Here is a 23966-nt window from a genome sequence, read left to right on the forward strand (position 1 = left end):
AGAAAAGGGAAACACACCAGAGTGACCAAGTATCTCTTTAGAATGAAATTTTCACTCTACAGCGGAGTGTGCGCTGATATGAAACTTCCTGGCACATTAAAACTGTGAGCCGGACCGAGACTCGAACTCGGGACCTTTGCCTTTCGCGGGGCGTGAGTCGTGCTTGGGTAGCTCAGTTGGTAGAGCACTTGCCCGCGAAAGGCAAAGGTCCCGAGTTCGAGTCTCGGTCCGGCACCCAGTTTTAATCTGCCAGGAGGTTTCAAGTATCTCTTTATTTGTCAGACGCTGTAAGCTCTTTAAAAAGCAACCCTTCTGCAGAATGCGAAGATATGAAAGTAATTTTTACGTGTTTGTGCAAATATGCTCAACGTTATCTTACAGTCCTTGCGACATCCGTGCGTAGTGCGTGTTTATTTTCAAAAGCTTGTGCAGCTATTATTCTAAACAGAAGTAAGTTGTCTCCTAAATATTTACAGAGATTGCTGTTTTGGAAAACCTTCCAAAACGTGACTTTTTTTGTTTAAGGATTACCTTTAATAAAGGCATAAAAGTATTTAGTGTGTTTTATTAGATTACATAAAACAAGCAGTCAGATAAAGTATCATATATACTGATCATTACTTCCTTTTGAATGAAAAATGTAAAAGAATGTATCGATATGAGTAGACACTGACAGTTTTGGAGTACTGATATCAGTAACATCCCAAGACGACTTGAGAACAACTATTCTGAATAGGTATCGTTACTTTGATGGTATCGGAACATCCCCATGCACGTGTCTCCCCACTTGAGATGGGGACACTCCTGCAATTGCGAATGGTAGCACGTACTTACAAATCAGCCATGCGTGGCTTTGCCCCCGGTACATGCGCCTTCTTTACTCTGCGTGCAACGGCCGCAGGCGCCTAGTGCGCACAGAAAGTTGCAACTTGAAGCAATGTGCTGCGATGTGAGAACGAGACGATGACAAACCTTCACAAGAGATTGAAGATGGTGTATGGGGATGACTCCACCGATTATAGTACAGTTAGTCATTGCACAAACATTTGCTCTGGTAACAATGGGCACGCCAAAACTTGGGACAAAGGCTGTTTACATATCGATTTATCGATAAGTAATATCGAAGTACGTCGGCGATATATCTTTCCCCGATAAATAGGTATCGAATGGCGATATCGAGTGCCGATATTTTTATTTTATATTTTTTTCGCAATTTTCGGTAAATATTTGAAATCGTTGTTTTGAAATTGTAGTAGAATATAATTTTACTTTCACTGTGTGAAGAAGTCTTACTACTTTATGAGCTTCCATCACGCCCAGTCTTTATCTTTCACTTTGTGAAGCAACTATGGGTAGCACAAAGTAGAAGTCAGATTGCATTGGGCGGTGGCTCTGTGAACGGAATAACAAGGTTTCCGATTTGAAGAAATAGCAAATAAGTTACTGAGCCGTGACGCCATTGAGTTAGTAGACTGTTCTGTCTGGCGCCACTGACTCAGGTGTAGTATCGACTATCCCTTATAGCGTCCCCAGTGCCATATTACGAAAAGACCATATTTATAAAGAAGACATTCATAATTTGTAAGAGATTTTTTTTCTCATGTAGCCTTAAAATAATAATTTCTCTGTGTAGGTTTAGATTGCAAAGAAATAATTTATGACAGAATGATCTAAAGAGACGCCCAGTTACACTCTTTTGTTAATTTTTTAGTCGACCTTACTTCTTCGCTTGTCTTGAATGTGTCTAGAGGGACATCTTGTGTGTGCTGACAAATGTAAGCATATTTGTATGAGTTAAACATATAATATAACTATTCAATATTATTGTGCACTTTTAATTTGTAAGAGGTGAACCCGATTTCATGTCCGCCTTCCTTGAATTAACCTGCATTCAAGTAATTTACAGCTCAACAATCGCAGCGGCCGATGCAGCCAACGACGCCATTACGTGGCGATATTAACTTATGGAAAATTAGCGGCAGCGGAAAACTCGCCCGCTATTAGCATAATATTAATTTTTCTCCACAGCCGCACGAAGTTGCAGAAATACTTAGCTTTAAGATTCTTATTTTCAGTAGCATAGCCGAGACCCAGAGCCAGGACTCTGACTACAATACAATGGTTAACGGAGGTAAGAAAAATACTCTCGCGCGTGTGTGGGCCGCAATTGTAATTAATAACTAAAGATCTTTTGCTTTAACGTCAACTGACTAGCCGAGGAAATTTATATGAAAAGTTTATTACATTGTTCAACTTAAATATCATTTTTATTAAGGCCCACCACGTAAGTCGGCAACAATCAAAAAATAATAATAATAATAATAATAATAACATATATATTAAATTACGACGGCCGACGGACGCGAGATTGGCGCCCAACGTGGGGCCCGATTAATATGATTCTATTGTAATGAATGTAATTATGTATGTGTCTAATTGTTGTAAAATATTAATGCTTGTATGAATTCTTTTACATGTACAACAACTAAACCACACCCTGAGGAGATCTGGAGAGGAAAAAGTGTAGAAAAGAAAAAGGATTGCGAGAAAGAAAAATAAGTAAGGTAAGGCCTATTGTGCAAGCATCCTGTGTAGCTCTGCGCGGAATATCGAACCCATGTGCACATGAGATACCTTCGGTGTTTTGTGTATTATTATGTGTTTATTTTTGGAGGGGATGATTATTCGTTTTGTGTATTTAATGTTTATTTTTGGAGGGGATGATTAATCGTGTGTGTATCAGTGTTAAAGATTTGTCAGTGGCTTAAAGTGAATTTAGTATGGGTAAGATAGGACAACCTAAAGTATCCGTACCAGAAGAACAAAATTCTGTTAATGTGGAAAGTGAGGATCATTTGCAATACGTAAACGAATCCCAAGCCACCGCCTCGGATGACATAATTTCCGGAGCGGGGGGCGAGGATCTGTGGACGGTGAATGACGCTCCACAGCAGAATGGGAATAGAGTAACAACTCCACTGCCTGGGCAGGGGGGCCAATCGAGTGCTAGATTAAGCGGGGCACCAGTATGCTCACCGATTGCAGACCCATTTGCAGAATTTCTGCGCAGGTTAGAAGAAAGAGATAGGGAAAGAGATCAGAAACTGGCTCAGATGCTCCATGAGCAAGAGCAACAAAGAGAACTGAAAGAAAGGGAAAAGGAAAGAATGTCAGAACAGAGGGAAAAACAAAGAGACGAAAAACTGGCTCAGATGCTACGTGAGCAAGAGCAGCGCAATGAAGCGAAACTAGATAGGATCCAAACCGAACTAGCCGAGATGCGGGACGCTTACAAAGAAATCCCCGATCTTGTGCAAAGCTTAGCCGGAGAGATGCAAAAATTACAGATATCGCAGGCTAGGCTTGAAGACAATGTCCAGACTTTAACCAACCGCGTGGATAATGTGGAGATAGATGCACGGAAAAGTATTGACGCATATTTGGAAGTGCAAGCTCAAAAAGTAGAAAAAGAATTAAATGAATGGCTAGAAGTAAAGGATCGCGAGATATCTGCAAAGATTGAAAGCGACGTAAAAACAGCTGTAGAACAAGCGACTGCGGCCGCGAGTGTAAATATTGACGCCAGCGCTGCCGCACTACATGCCAAATTAACACAGATTAAGTCCCGTGTGACTGCGGAGTTGCCAAATTGGCAACAGGAGGTCGCGCGGAGACTGTCTGCGTTGGAAAGCAATGTAAACAGTGGCGGACAGATCATGAATCCGACTCCGCGTACTGATTACTGTAATAACGCTGACGGTAGGCAGGGTGCGAGTGCGCAACCGCAACCTAATGCGAATTATGAGCACGAACAACACGCGATACCGTGCAGCGTACAGCACGAAATGATGAATGTCCCAGAATGTAGCAATCAGACGTGCAAAACAGAGGACAATGTAATAAAACACAGGACATTCCAACCTTTCAATAGCGAAAAACGAAATGTCCACCCTGTTGTATTTATTAAGAGCTTCAGAAATGTGTTTCCTAGGACATGGACGGAAAGACAAAGAATACAGTTCGTGGTCTCCTTTATTCAAGGTGACGCGGCACTGTGGGCCACCGACGTGTCCGAAAAATGTCTAACGATGCAACAGTTTGAAGGTGCATTCTTGCAAAAATTCTGGTCCGATAGCGTCCAAGAAAGACTACGAAAGGAGTTGTACAGTCCAGAAATGTACAATCCTAAGATGGGAACGTTACGCAAATATTTCGAAAAGTATATAAACAAAACCAGGTACTGGGACGAGCCAATGTCCGATCGTGACATAATCAGATTAATAAAAATGAAGTTGCCCAGTGAAATTAAAAGATATTTCATCAATGTGCCGGAATACGATATAGAACAATTCATGGAAATAGTGGATTCTGTTGACCTATTGATCGAAGATATGAAAACCGAAAACAAGTGGAACCATGCAGGCTATAATCAACACAAAGCCGATTACAATAGCAGCCACAGTAATGGTAGTAACTTAGTACCAAATGGTAACGGGAATAGGCAAGAGCACCGGCAACAGAATCAAGGCACAAACAATGGCAATGGTTATAACGGCAACGGTTACAATCGTGAAAATCGAAAGAGACATCATGATGGACGCATGAGTAATGGATATAATGGTAACGGCAATCCGCAATGGCGGAACAACCGAAACCAGTGGCGTGGTCGTAACGAACCGACACCACAGTGGCAACAAAACACAGCGCCACAATGGAACGCCAACCCAGGTCCATCACAGAACATGTCAGGAAGTTACAACCGACCACCGCAAAACCAGAGCCATACACAATATCAAAATACACCATCGGGGAGGCAGGGTGGCCAACCCAACAGTAGCAACAACAACAACCAGAATCACAATGTGAGGTTAGTGGAAGTGACAGACAACTGTCAACCCACTAATGCTCATCCGTTAAACTAAAGACAGCCACAATACGCTCTCCGTTGTTGGCTGCAGGATGGTGTAGTGAGGGCACATTCACGGATGACAGCCATAAACTTTGTATGCTGAGGTACAATGAAGGAACAAAAATAGAAAAGGAACTTGTAGACATACCGCAGACATGTAACCGAACCGACAAAAGTGTTGTGCAGGCTATATTGCAAGCAGATATGTATGGAGCACCAATACAGATAATAGTCGATACCGGTGCGTCAACCAATGTCATGAGTGCAAATTTTTACAAGTACTTGAGTCAAAATAATAGAATACCAGTATTGCCAGTGAAGAATTGTCGTGTAACAGGTGCAATAGGTGCACAATCTCATATCATAAAGCACCAGGTGCAAGTCGAGTTTACGGTAGGAAATGAAGCAATGAAAAGCTCGTTCCTAGTAGTTAAGGGATTAGGTGTTGCTTGCATCCTGGGCATGGAATTTTTACGCCAGAGGGACGCAAAAATCGACCTCTTGTGCGGGGAAGTAAGCCTTATGAATGAGGATAGACGTGTAATTTTGCCGTTGTTGAGGACACGGGAAGTGCACGGTAAATATTGCCGGAGCTTTCAAACGAGATTCGAAGGAATACAGGTAATGAATTTATATTCTGACTTAAGTACAAGACAAGTATATTTTAAAGATTTTATTACTGAAGATAAAGAGGAAAAAAAGAAACTGATAGCCATGAAAGTTAGGGAGTCAGAACATTTGACTGAAGCACAACAAAACGAATTGACTCAGCTACTTACAGATTATGAGAATGTGTTTTCGGAAAAACCCGGTGTTATCGAGGGCTACACCTATAACATCGAAGTGGTACCTCACGATACTTTCTGTCACGCAAACTACACCATCCCGTGGTCAAAGAAGGAGGCAGTTACGAAGGAAACAAGAAAAATACTTATAAAGACTTAAAGAAGTTCGCTCAGTAGAGCAACGTTTACATTTGTGTGTAGTAGGTTAAGTTTATAGTGTATTTTTTTCTGTGTGTAAATGTTAAGATTTTAGTGTAACATTTAAAGACAATGAGGCACACAAGATTAGTGCGATTTAATTTTGTAGACGTTAAGGAATAATAGTATTTTTAAGCAATTGCATTTTGAAGAAAAAAATGAACGTAGGTTTAAGAATATGTTAAAAATTTCATGTTGAAAAATGCTTTAAAAATATTTTTAAAAAAATTCAATAGCATGTAATGATGAAAGAATTTTTCATTAGTGTGTCATGAATATTTTTGAACTGTAGTAGTAATGCAACTTATGAAATTCAATATTATAGTGTATAAGTCGTTTCATGTATTTATGTCTATACCGATCTTGAAATATGCTCAATCATAATTTACTAAACAACATGAGTGCAGGGTGTACATCACGCAAGGTACCTCATGTGTTGTGGACAAGGTACAAAGCAAATCAGTAAACGCGACTACCGCTAAGCACTGTTAAAATATATTGCCATCTGCTAAGGCAGAGATTTACACGAATTTATAGTGTAAACAAAAGTCACAAATCAAACACCAATCTAGGAACTTGCACGCTAGGCCTAGATTATGGAATGTGTACGATAATGCGAGAGGCAAAGTTTTGTAAAGTCGAGCCTGGCTCTGGAGGGCAAGTACGCAATGAGTGGGCAGACATGACATGGGGACTTACCTCAGATGAGACGGAAATACAATTGTATAGTCAAAAAATCTGAAGGCAAGTACGACTGTAAGTGGAAAATAAAAAGAGATAATTAGTGCGAGAGACTGGTAAAATCCAGCACGAGCCAAAATCCAGTTCAGACTGAATGAAATACATTAGTGTTTGTGAACTAATCGAAACAGTTACTTTAAGCAGTGTGAAAAACTGTGAAGGTGAAACTGTGATATGGACAGTGAAGTGCTAGTATTGAACGTTCAACAGCGGTGAAGACGCCAAACGCCAATATTACGCACGAAAAACTGTGAATTTACTATAAATGTGAACTGTTAACGTGAAGTGAACCCACAGTCAATATTTTTGGGACAGACTGTAGTTTCAGTGAGCACAATAATGCGAGATTGGAATGCGATGCGTGGACTGTTGCAAAACAGCGACCGCAGAAACGGCGAATGTTTGTGCTAAGCTCGTATTGGGACACTCACCAGTGCCTGCGAGTGCGGCGAAAACATAAATAATTTTATCAAGACAAAAACTGACGTGTAATGGAAACAGTATTGCATCAAAACTGCTATCACGGGAGAAGGTCCATGTCATGTTTTCTGCAAGACAGTGCTAGCTTGACACTCGGAAACTGGCGAAAACTTAACAACAACTGCCGCACTAATAAATGCTCCTTTCCCACTAGCGTAACCATCTGAAGCGGGAAACAAATATTACGTTGGTTGTGTGTGTGTTTCATGTACTACGTCGGAGATGCGTAGCAGAGCTGACTCCTGCCAACAAGAGCGGGAGGCGGATATCATCCCACTCCGCCACGCCCGGCCGAGACAGAAGCGCATCGCCAACGGTGCAGCCGATCAGCTGATTCTGACGTTCCGCGACGGCGAGACACACGCTGGCGTCGAGCGGGCGTTTTTCTCTCCGCAGCCGCCGCGAACGCCGAGCACCGAACACACCAACCGACGCCGTCGCGAGCCAAACGTCGCGGCGTAGATCATCAACGACACCGCAATCAATTGTTTTAATGACCTCATTTTTTGCATAGTGCAACAAAAATATTTGTATGCACATCCTGTACTCCAATGACATTCCAGAAACAATTAAGTGAAAGTGACCAAAGCAGTTAGTCTGTCGCTCCGCCGAGGTTTTCCCCAGGTTTCCCTACGGCCGCGCCAAATGGGGAGCGAACAGTTGACACCCCTGGGACTTCAAGTTTATGGACTAACTCGTGATTGTATACCTTTGAACACTGCAAAAGTTGCAACCCTAAGAAGAAGCAACCAAAATAAAACTAGTTGTATTCTATGTCCTTTTGTACATGACTGCATACGTAACCAATTGTATATTATATTGTTATGTAGATAACTTCATCTGTATTACACTTTGTGTGCAACACACCTCAGTAATTACAACATACGATGTGACATATATAGACTATGAAAGAAAACTCTGCGTGTGGACACTGTGGACATGAAAGTGGAAATATTTATGTCAAAAAACACGAACATTTTTTATGACATAAACATTTCGGGGGGCGATATAGCGTCCCCAGTGCCATATTACGAAAAGACCATATTTATAAAGAAGACATTCATAATTTGTAAGAGATTTTTTTTCTCATGTAGCCTTAAAATAATAATTTCTCTGTGTAGGTTTAGATTGCAAAGAAATAATTTATGACAGAATGATCTAAAGAGACGCCCAGTTACACTCTTTTGTTAATTTTTTAGTCGACCTTACTTCTTCGCTTGTCTTGAATGTGTCTAGAGGGACATCTTGTGTGTGCTGACAAATGTAAGCATATTTGTATGAGTTAAACATATAATATAACTATTCAATATTATTGTGCACTTTTAATTTGTAAGAGGTGAACCCGATTTCATGTCCGCCTTCCTTGAATTAACCTGCATTCAAGTAATTTACAGCTCAACAATCGCAGCGGCCGATGCAGCCAACGACGCCATTACGTGGCGATATTAACTTATGGAAAATTAGCGGCAGCGGAAAACTCGCCCGCTATTAGCATAATATTAATTTTTCTCCACAGCCGCACGAAGTTGCAGAAATACTTAGCTTTAAGATTCTTATTTTCAGTAGCATAGCCGAGACCCAGAGCCAGGACTCTGACTACAATACAATGGTTAACGGAGGTAAGAAAAATACTCTCGCGCGTGTGTGGGCCGCAATTGTAATTAATAACTAAAGATCTTTTGCTTTAACGTCAACTGACTAGCCGAGGAAATTTATATGAAAAGTTTATTACATTGTTCAACTTAAATATCATTTTTATTAAGGCCCACCACGTAAGTCGGCAACAATCAAAAAATAATAATAATAATAATAATAATAACATATATATTAAATTACGACGGCCGACGGACGCGAGACCCTCTTCCGTCCCATTGCAAATATCTGTGAGCAAGAGTTGGTATCTGTGGGTTGTGTCCTTAGAAGGTCTTTGCTTGCCGATGTATATACGTGGTTCGCTGGCCCAATGGGGAGGCACGAAGTTTGCGGATTGGCGGTAGTGTCGCGACAAGAGGTGGTCACGAGGTCCGAGCGGCCGAAGCCACGAGCTGTGCAAGGAGGCCCTGCGCAGAGCGAAGATACCGGAGTACTTTACTGGGGTCAACGTCGACTACAAAGCAGCAGTCCGACATCCTGTCTGTTGGTTGGCAACATTCGTGTCGGACGACCGCTCGTGGCCTGGCTGCCCTCTTCTACCTGGCTTTCATCGGCGCCACTCTCAAGGGAACCTCCCCATCGCACCCCCCTCACACTTAGTTATAAGTTGGGACAGTGGATAGGCCTTGAAAAACTGAACACAGATCAATCGAGAAAACAGGAAGAAGTTGTGTGGAACTATGAAAAAAATAAGCAAAATATCCAAACTGAGTAGTCCATGTGCAAGTTAGGCAACATGAAGGATAATGTTAGCGCGGGAGCGCCGTGGTCCCGTGGTTAGCGTAAGCAGCTGCGGAAGGAGAGGTCCTTGGTTCAAGTCTTCCCTCGAGTCAAAAGTTTACCTTCTTTATTTTCGCGTAGTTATGATCTGTCCGTTCGTTCATTGACGTCTCTGTTCACTGCAATAAGTTTAGTGTCTGTGTTTTGCGACCGCACCGCAAAACCGTGCGATTAGTAGACGAAAGGACGTGCCTCTCCGATAGGAACCGAAAACATTTGATCGCATGGCCATAGGTCAACCGATTCCTGCGCAGAAAAACACGTCTGACATATTCTATACGACACTGGTGACGGCATGTGCGTCACATGACAGGAATATGTTGTCGACCCACCTAACTTGTACACTTGGCGAATGGCTAAAGATTCTTCTACCTCGCCCAATTTAGGTTTTCTTGTGTATGTGATAATAACTCCCAAAAAGTGATGAAAACATAAGAGTTTGTCACATAAACTGCAACAAATGAATGCAACAGTTTCACAGTCGCACAGTTTTCCCTGTGCTCTGTCAAAACATACGTTTTTAACGTTTTCAAATTTTTCCGTGTGCACACCGTCAAATCCTGCATATGTCCAAGCAAATCTGAACATGTCTTGGAATTTTGGAGAGCGAAGTTGATTATGTGTGAGTGCCTGAACTTTGATAATTGACACACGATCACGTAAACAATACTGCTCTGTGTACCTGTGGAGCTTCGCAAAATCATAGAATCTTTTAACAAAGTATTTCACTTGCCGAAAACCAAACACATCTAACGGTCGCACAAGAAGTGTACAACCTGGAGGAATGGTAATCACGCCTACTCCCACACTAAAATTGTCTGAAAATTAAAATTTTCACTCAAGGGAAGACTTGAACCACGGACCTCTCGTTCTGCAGCTACTCACGTTAACCACGGGACCACGGCGTTCCTGCGCTGACACTACCCTTGATGTTGCTTATCTTGCACATGGACTACTCAGTTTGTATATTTTGCTTATTTTTTTCCATAGTTCCACACAACTTCTTCCTGTTTTCTCGATTGATCTGTGTTCAGTTTTTCAATGCCTATCCACTGCGCCAACTTATAACTAAATCTGAGGGGGGTGCGATAGGGAAGTTCCCTTGTCAATAACCCCTGCGATGCACCGTGGATCCATGGAACTGCTTGCTGATAAAGGGGAGTAAAATTCTGTAACCCTCGTGGTGATTTGTTTCATTGTCTATCTGCCCTCCTTAATATTTTCTGGTTTGTACCCGACCCTCAGAGTTTTACTTGGTCGGTTCTTTGGTCGTAAATAAAGGCAGTAGTATTGTATTAAGACACTAGTTGTCGTTTCAAAATTCTCCCGTTATTATATGGCCTTTCCTTTCTGGTTTGTACCCGATCATTAATGTTCTAATTAATCAGCTCTTGGTCGTAAATACATCCGGAACAATTGTACTAAGGCACAGGTTGCCGTTAAACAAAGAGGGACCTTGTGGTTACATTTAACAGTTAACTGATTCAGTTCTTTGATTGTAATTGCATTTCTCAGTCATTAGTTAAAATCTGAACAACCTGTTGTACTAAGCTGTTCGTTTCTGTGTTTGAAAGAGCGGTTCATGATTGGTGTATTTTAGCTGGATCTTGTGATTCCGCCGAGTGAGTTCTCTTGTAATAAGTGTTCACAAGTTATGTTTTAAGACGTTCCTTCAGAGCAGTCTTAATAACTGACAATCAGTTTAACTCTGAAAATATTAACAGCCAACTGTCACCACGGCTTTAGTCAAAAGAAAGTAGTCAGAACGGACGGGTTGGGATCCAGTCGCGCCTTGGTTGCCGATTGTAATTGACAGCTTGGTTGCTTTGAAATAAGCCATATCATTGTCATATTGTTTGCTAATCTGTTTAATCTTTAAGCACAGGTGTGCATCTTAAGGCCGAATCTTTCGACATACAGCTTCCATATTACTCTGTTTGGAGTAACTGAATCACTCGTGTCATCAATGGTGCTTGTATAGTTTTCATGTGTTGCAGAAAGGCGTTTAATAAGATAGACTGTGTCCAGCGCGATAGTAAACACCGCTGTTTCACCCGGTAATGGACGGGCTGCAGGTCCGGCCGTCTTGTAATCATTGTCGTATTGTTTGCTGTTTTGCAATACGGTACTTCAGATTTCTTTTGCAAAGATTAAAAGCTTGTTCAACTTAAGGTTTAAGGTCAAAAAAATTTTGCAAATTTGTTCATTTTGTTAAAGAAAATTTTATGGTTAAATGCTTCGATTATCTGTAAAACACAGTTTATATATTGTTAAATAAACAGGCTGTGTGAAAAGAAAATTATGTTGGTGGGTCCTCCCTTCCACGTTTTCCTTAATTGCAGTAGCTACCACGTATCAGTTACGTTAAAAAACAGTTTCTAACGCAAATAGGGTGCTATTTCTTGACATTCTGCAAAAACAGTTGCTGAAAATGATGAACAAAAATCTAAATTACAAGTCTGGTCTTTGCGGTGGGTGGAGACAAGTGAGCGGTAATGCTGTCCTAATTGTGTGATGTCCTTAGGTTAGTTAGGTTTAAGAAGTTCTAAGTTCTAGGGGACTGATGACCTCAGAAGTTAAGTCCCTATAGTACTCAGAGTCATTTGAACCATTTGCTGACCTAATGAGTGCTCTGCGCTTGGCGATACCAGCATAAACTGCAACGTTTAACTTCACCAAGCAATTTTTACACTACAACTGCTAGTTCGCTGGCCTCCGCAAAAAAAAAAAAAAAAGGGAAGTCGACATGAAGTGTTCCGGAGAAATTCGGTAAGTGACGACATCTTTTATTTTGCCACTTACATGAAGCTACGATTGCTAGCAAAGTGGTTATCGCCAAGCGGGAGCATGCATCGTTTTACTTTCAATTCTTGCTCTAAGGGGGATAAACAGGCTGTTAGCTTGTTGATGTACAGAATATGTAACAATAAATCATTGCTTAAACATACAGCTCTAAAACTGACAGTATATTTACAATGCGGAGCCGATATTTTTATAGGTCAGTACGTCAATGTTTCTTCCATCCATATATCGACACTTTTTTCGAAATATCAACGGCCGATAATCAATTTTTTAAATATCGATGTATCGGATTCCCAATATTTTTAAAGATATCAAGTATTAACAGGGCGTAAGACAATTTAAACGGATGGACATTACAACAGAAAATGACATTTTGCCTCTGAAAAATGTATCAACATAGTGCATAAATATAAATGTATGGACAATAAACTGAATATTTCAAAGAAAATTGTGCTTTTCTTTTGGAGTGACCCTCGTATAACCTTACTTGCATGTTGTAATATCGGTTTGCGCTTACTACTTCTCCCTCTATCTGTCCCTCCTAAAAGCCGTACCAGATTTCCCACAAACCTGTCCCTTGTTTGGGTAATTGTTTTCCATAGACTTCTATTCTCAATTACCATCTTTTGCACTTCTTCATTTCGTACTCTATCTGTCCACTTTTTTTCTATTTTCTTCGATAGCACTACACTTGAGCTGCTCCGTTTCATCTTCTCCTTATTTCTTATGCTCTACGTTTCATTTGCATAAAACTTTACTGAAACTTTAAAGAACTTCCTCACTTCCATGTCAATATTTGATATGAGCAGAGTTGATTTACTGAAGAATGCTTTCTTTACCCATCCGCTTTACTTCTGGTACACTCCTTGTTTCATCCACACTATGTAATCTTGTTTCATACGCAGGGGAATCATTTCACTCCTTTCACAACTCGGTCGTTCGCAGCTTTTATATTAAACAATTTATTATTTTACTTTGTACCTTTGCTTTGTTGAGTGTATTCTTAAGTCATATTCCGTGATTGGTATCTTCAAAAGTGTTATTTACGTGTGGTCGGGAGGCCTTCGTTCTCTGCGAACCTAGAATTGATACTGATTGTCATTACACTGAAGTGACAAGTCATGACATAGCGATATGCACATATAGAGACGGTGGCAGTATCGCGCACACAAAGTATAAAAGGACAGTGCATTGGTAGAACTGTCATTTGTACTGCGTTGATTCATGTGCATAGGTTTCCGACGTGGTTATGGCAGCACGCAAAGAATTAATAGATTTTGAACTCGAAATTATAGTTGGAGGTAGAGGCATGGGACATTCCGTCTACGAAATCGTCAAGAAATTCAATAGTACGAGCTCCACGGTGTCAAGAGTGTGCCGAGAATACCAAACTTCAGACATTGCCTCTCACGACGGACAACGCAGTGCCCGACGGCTGTCACTTAAACGACTGAGAGCAGCACCGTTTGCAGAGTAGTCAGTGCTAACAGATAAGCAAAAAATGGTTCAAATGGCTCTGAGCCCTATGGGACTTAACATCTATGGTCATCAGTCCCCTAGAGCTCAGAACTACTTAAACCTAACTAACCTAAGGACATCACACAACACCCAGTCACCACGAGGCAGAGAAAATCCCCGACCCCGCCGGGAATCGAACCCGGGAACCCGGGCGCGGGAAGCGAGAACGCTACCGCACGACCACGAGCTGCGGACTACAGATAAGCAACACTGCATGAAATAACTGCAGGAATCGATGTGACACGTGCGACAAACGTATCTAAGAAGACAGTGCGGCGAAATATGGCGTTAATGGGCTAAGGCAGGAGACGACAGACGCGAGTGCCTTTGCTAACCACACGACATTGCCTGTAGCACCTCTCATGAACCCTAGACGACTGGGAAACCGTGACCAGGTCACCTGCTGGTGACTCCATAGTGGTTTGTCTTGTTCATAAAATGAAGGCTTTCACGGCAGGTATTGTGATCACTTAACACTTCCAGGCTGAGATTCCGTGGCCCATACATAGAACTCTCTCCTGACATTTCGCCTTTGACTGCGGAAGGCATCCTCCGAGGACAATCGGCGAACTGCAACGAGAGTGCGAGTGAGAGCCGTATATATAAGCCATCCAGAGGGCGCCGCTGTCAATCACGTGACGTCGGCTGTGCTATGATCTCTGATATTGCCAACTTTCTCAATTGAAACTAATCGATTGTCACGTTGTTGCTGCAATTTTGACGTCGGCATCTTATCCAGATTAAGGCCTTCATCTTTTATATTAAAATTATTGCAGTGTTTGACAATCTCAATGGCCTCTCTGTACATTCGCGCACAATAATGCGACGTCTTTGCTATGACGGTCGTCTCACTAAATTTTATTTCATGATCACCTTCCCGAAAAACATGTTCCGCTACAGCCGATTTATCAATATGTCCGAGCCGGCAGTTCCTTTTATGTTCACCCACACGAGTGTGACGTTTCACTTTGTTGTGCCTATATAGACCTTTCCACAACTGCACGGAATTTTATAGAAGCCTGGTGTAGCTAGAGGATGTCGTTTATCTTTTACGGATCTTAAACATTATTTTATTTTCGTGGTGGGCCTGAAAACAGTTTCCACACCGTACTTGCTTAAGATTTTTCCCCTTGGGTTGGTGTCGATCCTTGTCCGTCCTGGTTGTCACTCTAGCGCGTAGTGGACGATCAATCTCTCTGTTGGAATACCCATTCTTCTCGAAGGTCGCTCTAAGGTGTTCAGTCTCATCATCCAAGTGAGCTGGTTCACACATTTTGTGCGCCCTGTCTATTAATGTTTTAATCACCCCTCTTTTATGTCTTGGATTAGAATCTTTCTGCAGATAACGATCAGTATGTGTGTCTTTTCTGAAAATCGTATGACCCAATGATCCGTCTCTCGTTTGATTACAGTCACATCTAAGAAGTTCAGATGACCATCAATTTTCTTTTCCATAGTGAATTGAATTCTTGAATTAATACTGTTCAGATGTAACAGGAATGCATCCAGTTCCTCTTCCCCATGGGTCCATATAACAAATACCATCTGGGCTGGTCTTTTTCTAGCTGTCTCAAAGTTCTCCACGAACAAGTTAGCCACAACTGGACTAAGAAGACAGTGATGGTTTGTCTTGTGTTTACATGTGGTGGATTGGGCCCTCTGGTCCAACTGAACCAATCATTGACTGAAAATGGTTATTTTCGGTTACTTGGAAACCATTTTCAGCCAACCATGGGCTTCATGTTCCAAAACAATGATGGAATTTTTATGGCTCACAGTGGACCGTGTCACCAAGGTATAGTTCACGATTGGTATGAAGAACATTCTGGACAATATTAACGAATTATTTGGCCACCCAGGTCGTCTGGCATGAATCCCATCAAGAGTTTATGGAACAGAATTGGGAGGTGAGTTCGTGCACAAAATCCTACACCGGGAACACTCGCAAATATGGACGGCTATAGAAGCAGCATGGTTCAGTATTACTGCAGTGGATTTCCAACTACTTGTCGAGTCCAAGTTGTGTCGCGTTGCTGCACTTTGCCAGGCAAAAGGAGGTCCAATACGATATTAGGAGGTATTCCATGACTTTAGTCACCTCACTGTACTTTCAGTATTTTTACTAGAGGTCACATCATTTAAGGCTTTGCGAAGATCGTTGGATTTGTTTTCATGCCACGAGTTCCTATGGTTCATGTAGGAATACCTTAATTGGGATGTTTAACTCTGTACCGACCATTCTGTGATGAAGACCAATGGGGAACACCTGCTATGGACGGCTGATGCGCCTTGCCTACAGGGAGAGTAATATTTCTCTGGTTAATGGTCTCCGGGAAAAAATATGTGTATTGTGCAGCACGGCAATGTTTGCAACGGATCCTATGAGACACTAATAGTAGTTATGGGGCCATAGCAACTTGTGGAGCTTCAAGACTATTTGTGAGCTCAAGACAGATATGGATTCTTAGGTGTTACTTCTCCTTTGTAAAGTATTATTTGTGGTTTCCAGACTATGGTTATAAAAGAAATTCACCTGACCATAGCAGTAGGAGGCGACATGGGAACCGACTGAACATTACGAGTGCGGTAGTAGTGGGATGATGGGGTTCCTGGGACACATTTGAAATTGAATTGATATGCAGTTTAATTGATCAGTTAATTACCCCCTTCCTGGATGACATCATGGGTTTTCCATAGCCAGTTTGTGGGTCCCCGCCCCCTACCCCTCTTGTCTCCCAGCTGCCCTATTGGCAGGAATTCCGAATATTGGCGGGAATTCTGAAATTTCGCGCTAAAATCGAGTTTTCGCTATAAAATTCAATTGTCAATTTATAAGATGCAATATTAACAGAAACTGTTGATGGAAATTGTTTATGAAACGGAAATTGTTGATGAAAATTGTTTATAAGAAGAGGATAGATAGTAGAAATCAAAAAAATTCTGAGAATGAAAAATCGGGGAATTACGCACTTTAGAGGACATAAATTGCATTTGTAGGACAGGAATACTCTTGTTTAACTTCAGATCGCTTTGTATACCGTGGCCACACTGCCATTAAGACACTTTGTTGTATGCCGCCAGGTGCTATACGTGGGGCTCACAATCGCCTATTTAATGTGCAGTGTGGCATGGTGCACACTCGTGGCTGTCAGGTGACGGGCGTCGCACACACAGTGTTCCATAGCTGATTGGGGAGCCATGTGTGCCACACCATGTGCACCATTTGGCATGGTATCTGGCGGCCAGCAGCACAACCTTGAGCTCTGCCACAAGGGCAGGACTGCAGACATCTTGAGTGATGTTGAGGAACTACCCCACACTCACCAGGCTGCCCCCCTCGCTCCCCCTCCCCCCGTTCCGCTCAGTGCTGCCTGCCTTGCATGGGCAGTAGCTGCCCTGCCCCCTGTTGTCACTCAGCACTGCACTGCCCACCCTGCAAGTGGTCACAGATGTCCCGCAATCATCGAGTGATGAAAGGGAAGTGAATGACGACTATAAAGTGAGGAACCATTCCTAGAGCACAAAGCGATGGGTGCCTGCCACACCCTCTAGAGTGAATAATAGACTTGTTTTCGAGCATCTTCCTCCCACAGCTGTGTCCTGACGAATGGCAACATGTATTTCGAGGGATGCAAAAAATGGTTCAAATGGCTCTGAGCACTATGGGACTTAGCATCTGTGGTCATCAGTCCCATAGAACTTCGAACTACTGAAACCTAAGGACATCACACACATCCATGCCCGAGGCAGGATTCGAAACTGCGACCGTAGCAGTCCCGCGGTTCCGGACTGAGTGCCTAGAATCGCTACACCACCGCGGCCGGCCCGAGGGATGCAGCTGATGCCTGAAGTGACAGAATTAACAAAGGGTTTTTTTCTAAAGACAGTAGCTGTGACTAAATTTCCAGCCACATGCACTCACTTGCCAGAAAACAAAGGATTTTTTTGAAAGTTACCTCTATCTGTTTGTCTCAGAATTTTTTTTTTTTTTTTTTTTTGAAACATAGCTCTCCTCTCACAACAGCATTCTGTTTACTCAGCCATCTGCACCAAGTCTGCTCCACCCTGCTTGAACGAAAAGGAAGCATGTTCTTATTTGCTGGTACGGCATTCAGAGTTCCTATTGCTCCTCTGTAAAACAGAGGGTGAATCCTGAAGGTATATATAAAGCCCAACTCCCCCCACCTCCTTACAACCATCATCAGTCTATGTGATGCCAGTTGTGTTCGTGTGCTCATCGCAAGTTGAAACAGTCAGTCAGTAGCAGCACCAGCAGCAGAGATGATGGGAAATGGTCAAACTTGAAGCAATTGCCATGTACGAGTTTATAAAAAAAATGAGTTCAAATTGTGACAGTTACAAAATTTCAAAGCAAAATATTCAAATTTTTCGAGAGTGTGGTACATTTTCAGAACAAGTGGTTATAGAAGTTCTCTTTCTTGTTGTTGCAGCATTCATTTCCAGAATGTTGGCTGACTTCGAGCATCAACTGCAGGCTGAGAAGCAGCCATGTAAATACATTTCCATATTCTGTGTGTGATATTTTACATGTTCAGAAAACATCTCTTAATGTATTCAAATTATAACAAGTGTTTATATCATTTCTACTGCTGTTCTAGCATTAGAGTGGCAGCTGGATGCTGAAACTCGACAGCCGTAACAAGTGTTTATAATCTTTTTGATCTCGCTGTTGCAGCATTAGAGCTACAGCTGATCGACCCTGAGCGACTGCTGGAGGCCGAAAGGCAGCAAGAATGTACGTAAATTTGTAGTATATTGCTGTTAGACAATTTTTTTTTCATTGTATACAGTTGTGTGAGACAAACATTCTTCATTGTTGTAGATGTTGCTATGCAGCAAGAGGAGAATCTAGTAAGGGTATGTACTGAAGATGATGACCAGGAGTCATTACATCCATTGGGTAAGAGCCTCTTTTTTGTAGTTATGTATAATCAATGTCTCTTTGTAGGCAATTTCAGTGCCAATTTTGTTGTTGTTTCTTATAATCAATATCTTGTTTTAGATGACTTCAGTGAGATGAATCGATGGTCCACGGCAAATCTGGTGAGGGTGAAACACCGGAGTGGTTGTACAGATGGTGGTTGCCGAGGAAGCTGAAAGGCGACGCCATCTCGCCCCTGTGGATGAGGAGGAGGAAATACTGGATTTGGTGGGAGAACTAGCAGAAAGACCGACTGAACTGCTCAGTCTATGGACCAAGAGTGTTAAAGGTGATTATAATGCATCCATTCTCGTTATAACATAATTATTATTATTCTGGAATGCTGATGTACTTAATTGTTGCTATTTAATTACAGAATATCTTTAAAACACGTTTGAGCATTGTACTTGATTTTTTTTCGTTATTCACCTGTTACAGAGGCATCACCAACATGACAACCATAGCAGCTCACTGTGACACAAGTATCTAGAGTGTTGGTTGTGGGGGCAGAGTTAAAACACGCACCCGAGTAGCGTGCACCACTGTGCAAACCACTGGTCAGGGTTGTGTGAGAGGCAGCAGAATCAGATGTGGCTGTTGCAGTACTGGCCTTTGCACCGTCAGATACCCTCTGGCATCTGTGGGTGGTTCAGTCAGAAGAAGGACAGCAATAATCTCCCACCCTCAGGCTGGCGGTGGTGAAGGTTCCAGTATGCAGCAGCATCTACGAGCGCTCTCTCGATAGCCTGAGTGTTCCCACAGCACCTCGCTGCTGCCATCTCCTACTCCAACTCAGGCTGATCGCCCTCACTGGCAACGAAAGGTGTGTGTACGTTGGCGCATACCCCTCATTTGAGAGTCTCCACCTCCCCAACGCCATCATCCACTGAGTTTACATAGTCATTTGCTTCCCCTACACATAATATTATTGATACTGTTAATGATAATGAACCTGTGGTTGGCAGTAGTGCTCTCACCCGTCCTGATCGCCTCGGGCGTGGATGTGTGTGATGTCCTTAGGTTAGTTAGGTTTAAGTAGTTCTAAGTTCTAGGGGACTGATGACCTCAGATGCTAAGTCCCATAGTGCTCAGAGCCATTTGAACCATTTTGAACCGTCCTGATCGTGAAGGACATCAGATTATCGGCATCATGATCCCTCTAGAATACTCGGCGGTTTCTAGGGCCTTTGAGGGGCATATCTCTGTCACTATAATTGAGAATCCGGCTGGGGGGGCAGGGGAAGGGGGGAGGGTGGTATCGCGACCCAGTCAGGTGCCTCCTGGGGCTGGAAATGGAACTCCTCAAAGCCCTAGATGATCCAAGGTTTTATGCCATTAAGTTTAGCACAGTACTCTGCTGCGAGTTGACTCACCCTCTCAAAGAGCTAGGTGCTGCTGAGGAGAAAAGCCTGCACTACATCTGGGATGATAATGGCGTTATACCTTAGAACATATACAGAGTGTATCATGAATCCTCCTTGGATGCTATACTGACCCGGTTTTCTGAGATGTAAGTAAGAGGGTCAGCTGAGGCACTCAGCCAAATACCACACCTCGACATCCATATACATGTCTACGATCCATTGAAAGGAGTGTCCAGTTATATCAAGCTCCCTAAGGATATGTAAGGATATAACTGACAAGGAGATGTGTATTAATGTCCAAAATGAACAGCATCAGGCTTGTCTCGTGCGGTCAGTCCTGGCTTGCGAAATAAATTACAATGTACGTGCTGAACACATATCTCGATATTGAATAAGGCTTAACATTCATGGATGTTATAACTTTGACGGTATCAAGTACCGTGTAAAGATTCAGGACGTACCAAAATTTGAGGTGCAAAATCTTGGAATATTAGTTCACAGGAAAGCAAGCCACACGAAGGTGATTATAATGGTGATAATCAGTAACTGAAGTAGGACAAGCAACCTGTAGTTGGACCACTCCATTTTTCGAAATATATCAGTGAGCGTGATCTTCATGTAAACATGCTGCTCTTCTCTGAAGGTGATAATCAGCATTATGTTTGTAGCAAAGACATGTGTCCCCTCCTTAACTCCCAGCTCAACAAACACAAGTGCAAAAAAAAAAAAAAAAAAAAAATAATAATAATAAACACTTGCTTATGGTGTTTAAATACCTTATTGAAGAAAAGTATGTAAAAAGGCATCTGAAGGGCTGTGAATCCAAAGAACCGGCATTTGTTGTTACGCCTACAGAAGAAATCTAGTTCATTAAATTCAAGAATGCTCGCCACCAGGTATGATGTCCGTTTGTCATATACGCTGACTTCGAATGTCTGCTTTCCCCTATCAACCATTATGGAGGGCCCGCATCTCGTGGTCGTGCGGTAGCGTTCTCGCTTCCCACGCCCGGGTTCCCGGGTTCGATTCCCGGCGGGGTCAGGGATTTTCTCTGCCTCGTGATGGCTGGGTGTTGTGTGCTGTCCTTAGGTTAGTTAGGTTTAAGTAGTTCTAAGTTCTAGGGGACTGATGACCATAGATGTTAAGTCCCATAGTGCTCAGAGCCATTTGAACCAGCCATTATGGAGGGAACCCCTTGGCCTCCCATACCACCTTCATCCAAAAAAATGTGCTGTATGCAGCAGCGTACTATCTTGTCTTCTCATATGATTTAAGTCTTAACTAATATGAATCCTATGTCAGCGATAATCCTGCAGTTTAGTCGCTCGCTGTGCTTGAAAAACTCTCATGGAATGTTGATAGGCTTTACAGCACCAACCTCCCCATTACCAAATTGGAGGAGGATAAAAAATTATACAGTGATGTGGTTAACTGTCATATCCGTGGGCTGCCATTAGCTAAAACTCCCTGAAGAGATCATTGTCATCTTACAGAGAAGAACAGCTGTGCAGCTCACAGTGCATGCAATTTGAAGTACCACTTAACACAACAGATACCATTCTTCTTCAATAATTTAAACAATTGGTTAATTTCACTATGAAGAAAGATCAGGTCAGTGTCCTGCCTGAGACTGTAGAGAAGTATATTTCTTTCTCGAAACAAATGGCACCAAAAATTATGCTCCGCTTCCTTGATTCTTTACGTTTCATGCAGACTTTACTACAAAAACTTGTTGACACTCTACATCAGGAGAGATATGCACATCACCTGATCTGCGTACCCAACGAGGAAAAGTTGCATGTGAATAGGAAAGGAGTTTTCCCTTATGAGTATCTGGATAGTAAGGCGAAACTCGACGAAACCAGGCTACCCCAGATATCTGCATTTATCAGCACTCTCACAGGCAATGCCATAACCAGTGCAGATTATGAGCATGCCAGGAATGTCTGGCAGGAATTCAACATTCCCAGTTTGGGTGAATATGCAAGACAATACATGGACACCACCGTGCACTTGCTTGCAGATGCTTCTGAGAAGTTCTGGAGCGGATATGTGGCGTCATGCTCTCTGGAGCTTGCCTTTTATTACACGGCACCTGGGTTGTCCTGGGATGCAATGCTCCAGAAAACGAGGTGCAACATCGAACTTTTGACTGATGCTGATATGCTTTTCTTTGAGTGTGGGATCCATGGGTGACTTTTCCAGTGTGTCCATAGACACGTCAAGGCAAATAATTCACATTTGGGTGCGGGGTTCAGTTCATCCCTCGATTCAAGTTATATTCTATATTTGGATGTAAATAACTTATATGGGCAGATCATGATGCAGCCACTGCCAGTTGGTGGGTTCCAGTGGGTGTCCGAAAACGAATTACAGTGATTAGGAGGCAAAATAATGGGTCTGGACGCTGATTGTGGCAAAATAATGGGTCTGGACACTGATTCTGATGTAGGTTATGTAGTGGAGTAGACCTCATATACACTGTTAGAATGCATGAAATGACAAGTGACTTGCCATTGTGCCCAGAGCAGCAAGTTCCATGTGGAAGCACTGTCCCTAAATTTATGATCACTGATGGACACAAGCAGAGGTACATAATTCATATTTGTAATCTCCAGCACTGTCTCAGGTTACGGATGGAGCTAGGTAGAAACACTCGGGCTATCTGCTTTAATCAGTAAACACCAAAAAGAGGGTGGGTGCGACTAGCGGTTGGTCCCGGCGGAGATTCAGGTCCTCCCTCGGGTATGGGTGTGTGTGTTTGTCCTTAGGATAATTTAGGTTAAGTAGTGTGTAAGCTTAGGGACTGATGACCTTAGCAGTTAAGTCCCATAAGATTTCACACACATTTGAACATTTTTTGGTGTGACTAGTGATTTCGAAAGAGATTTTTATAAATTAATGTATAATTCCATTTTCGGTGAAACTATGCTGTATGTAAGAAATGAATGCGAAATTTTTATTGGGACCCAATGGGAGGGGTTGTGGGGTGCCAGATCAAATTTTAAGCACGTTATTATTTTCAGTGAGAACTTTGTTGCTATGGAGATGTCAAAGGTTTCAGTAGAGTTTAAGAAACCTATCTGAAATTTTTGGTAAGGTCTTATGGGACCAAACTGCTGAGGTCATCGGTCCCTAAGCTTACACACTACTTAATCTAACGTAAACTGACTTATGCTAAGAACAACACACACACCCATGCCAAAGAGAGTACTCGAACCTCTGACGGGGGGAGCCAGACAGACCATGACAAGGAGCCTTAGACCACACAGCTACCCTGGCGGCTGAAATCTATTTAGTTGGGTGTGTGTGTGTATTCTGGGCATTTCCAGACTCCACATGTAGCAGTTTCACAATGAGTTTGCTAAAACTTATTTCGTGGAACCAAAGTTACTTTATATGGATACAGATAGCTCCATCTGTTGTGAAGAACTATGATCCATATGAAGTAATGAGGCATGACAGTAATGAATTTAACACATATGCAGCTCATAATCCTTAAGTTATTGTTCCTCAGAACAAGAAGGTTGTTGGCTTAATGAAAGCTGAGGCGATTGTGGAGTTTATGGGTCTATGATCCAAAATGCATGCATATTGTACAATTGATGGGGCCACCCAGAGGTAGCCTAAGGATGTGTAACATGTGGCATCACGTGTCCTCACTGCCAAAGACAACTTGCAGTGCCGTACAGTGGTGTTCGCAATGCTGGTATGTGCAGTTCTCTAACTACAGTTTCCATACTTATTCAATGATACCTCTCTCTCTAAGCTCAGAAATTATTGAAACATATTTA

This window comes from Schistocerca serialis, chromosome 8, assembly GCF_023864345.2.
Source record: "Schistocerca serialis cubense isolate TAMUIC-IGC-003099 chromosome 8, iqSchSeri2.2, whole genome shotgun sequence".
Classification (NCBI taxonomy): domain Eukaryota; kingdom Metazoa; phylum Arthropoda; class Insecta; order Orthoptera; family Acrididae; genus Schistocerca; species Schistocerca serialis.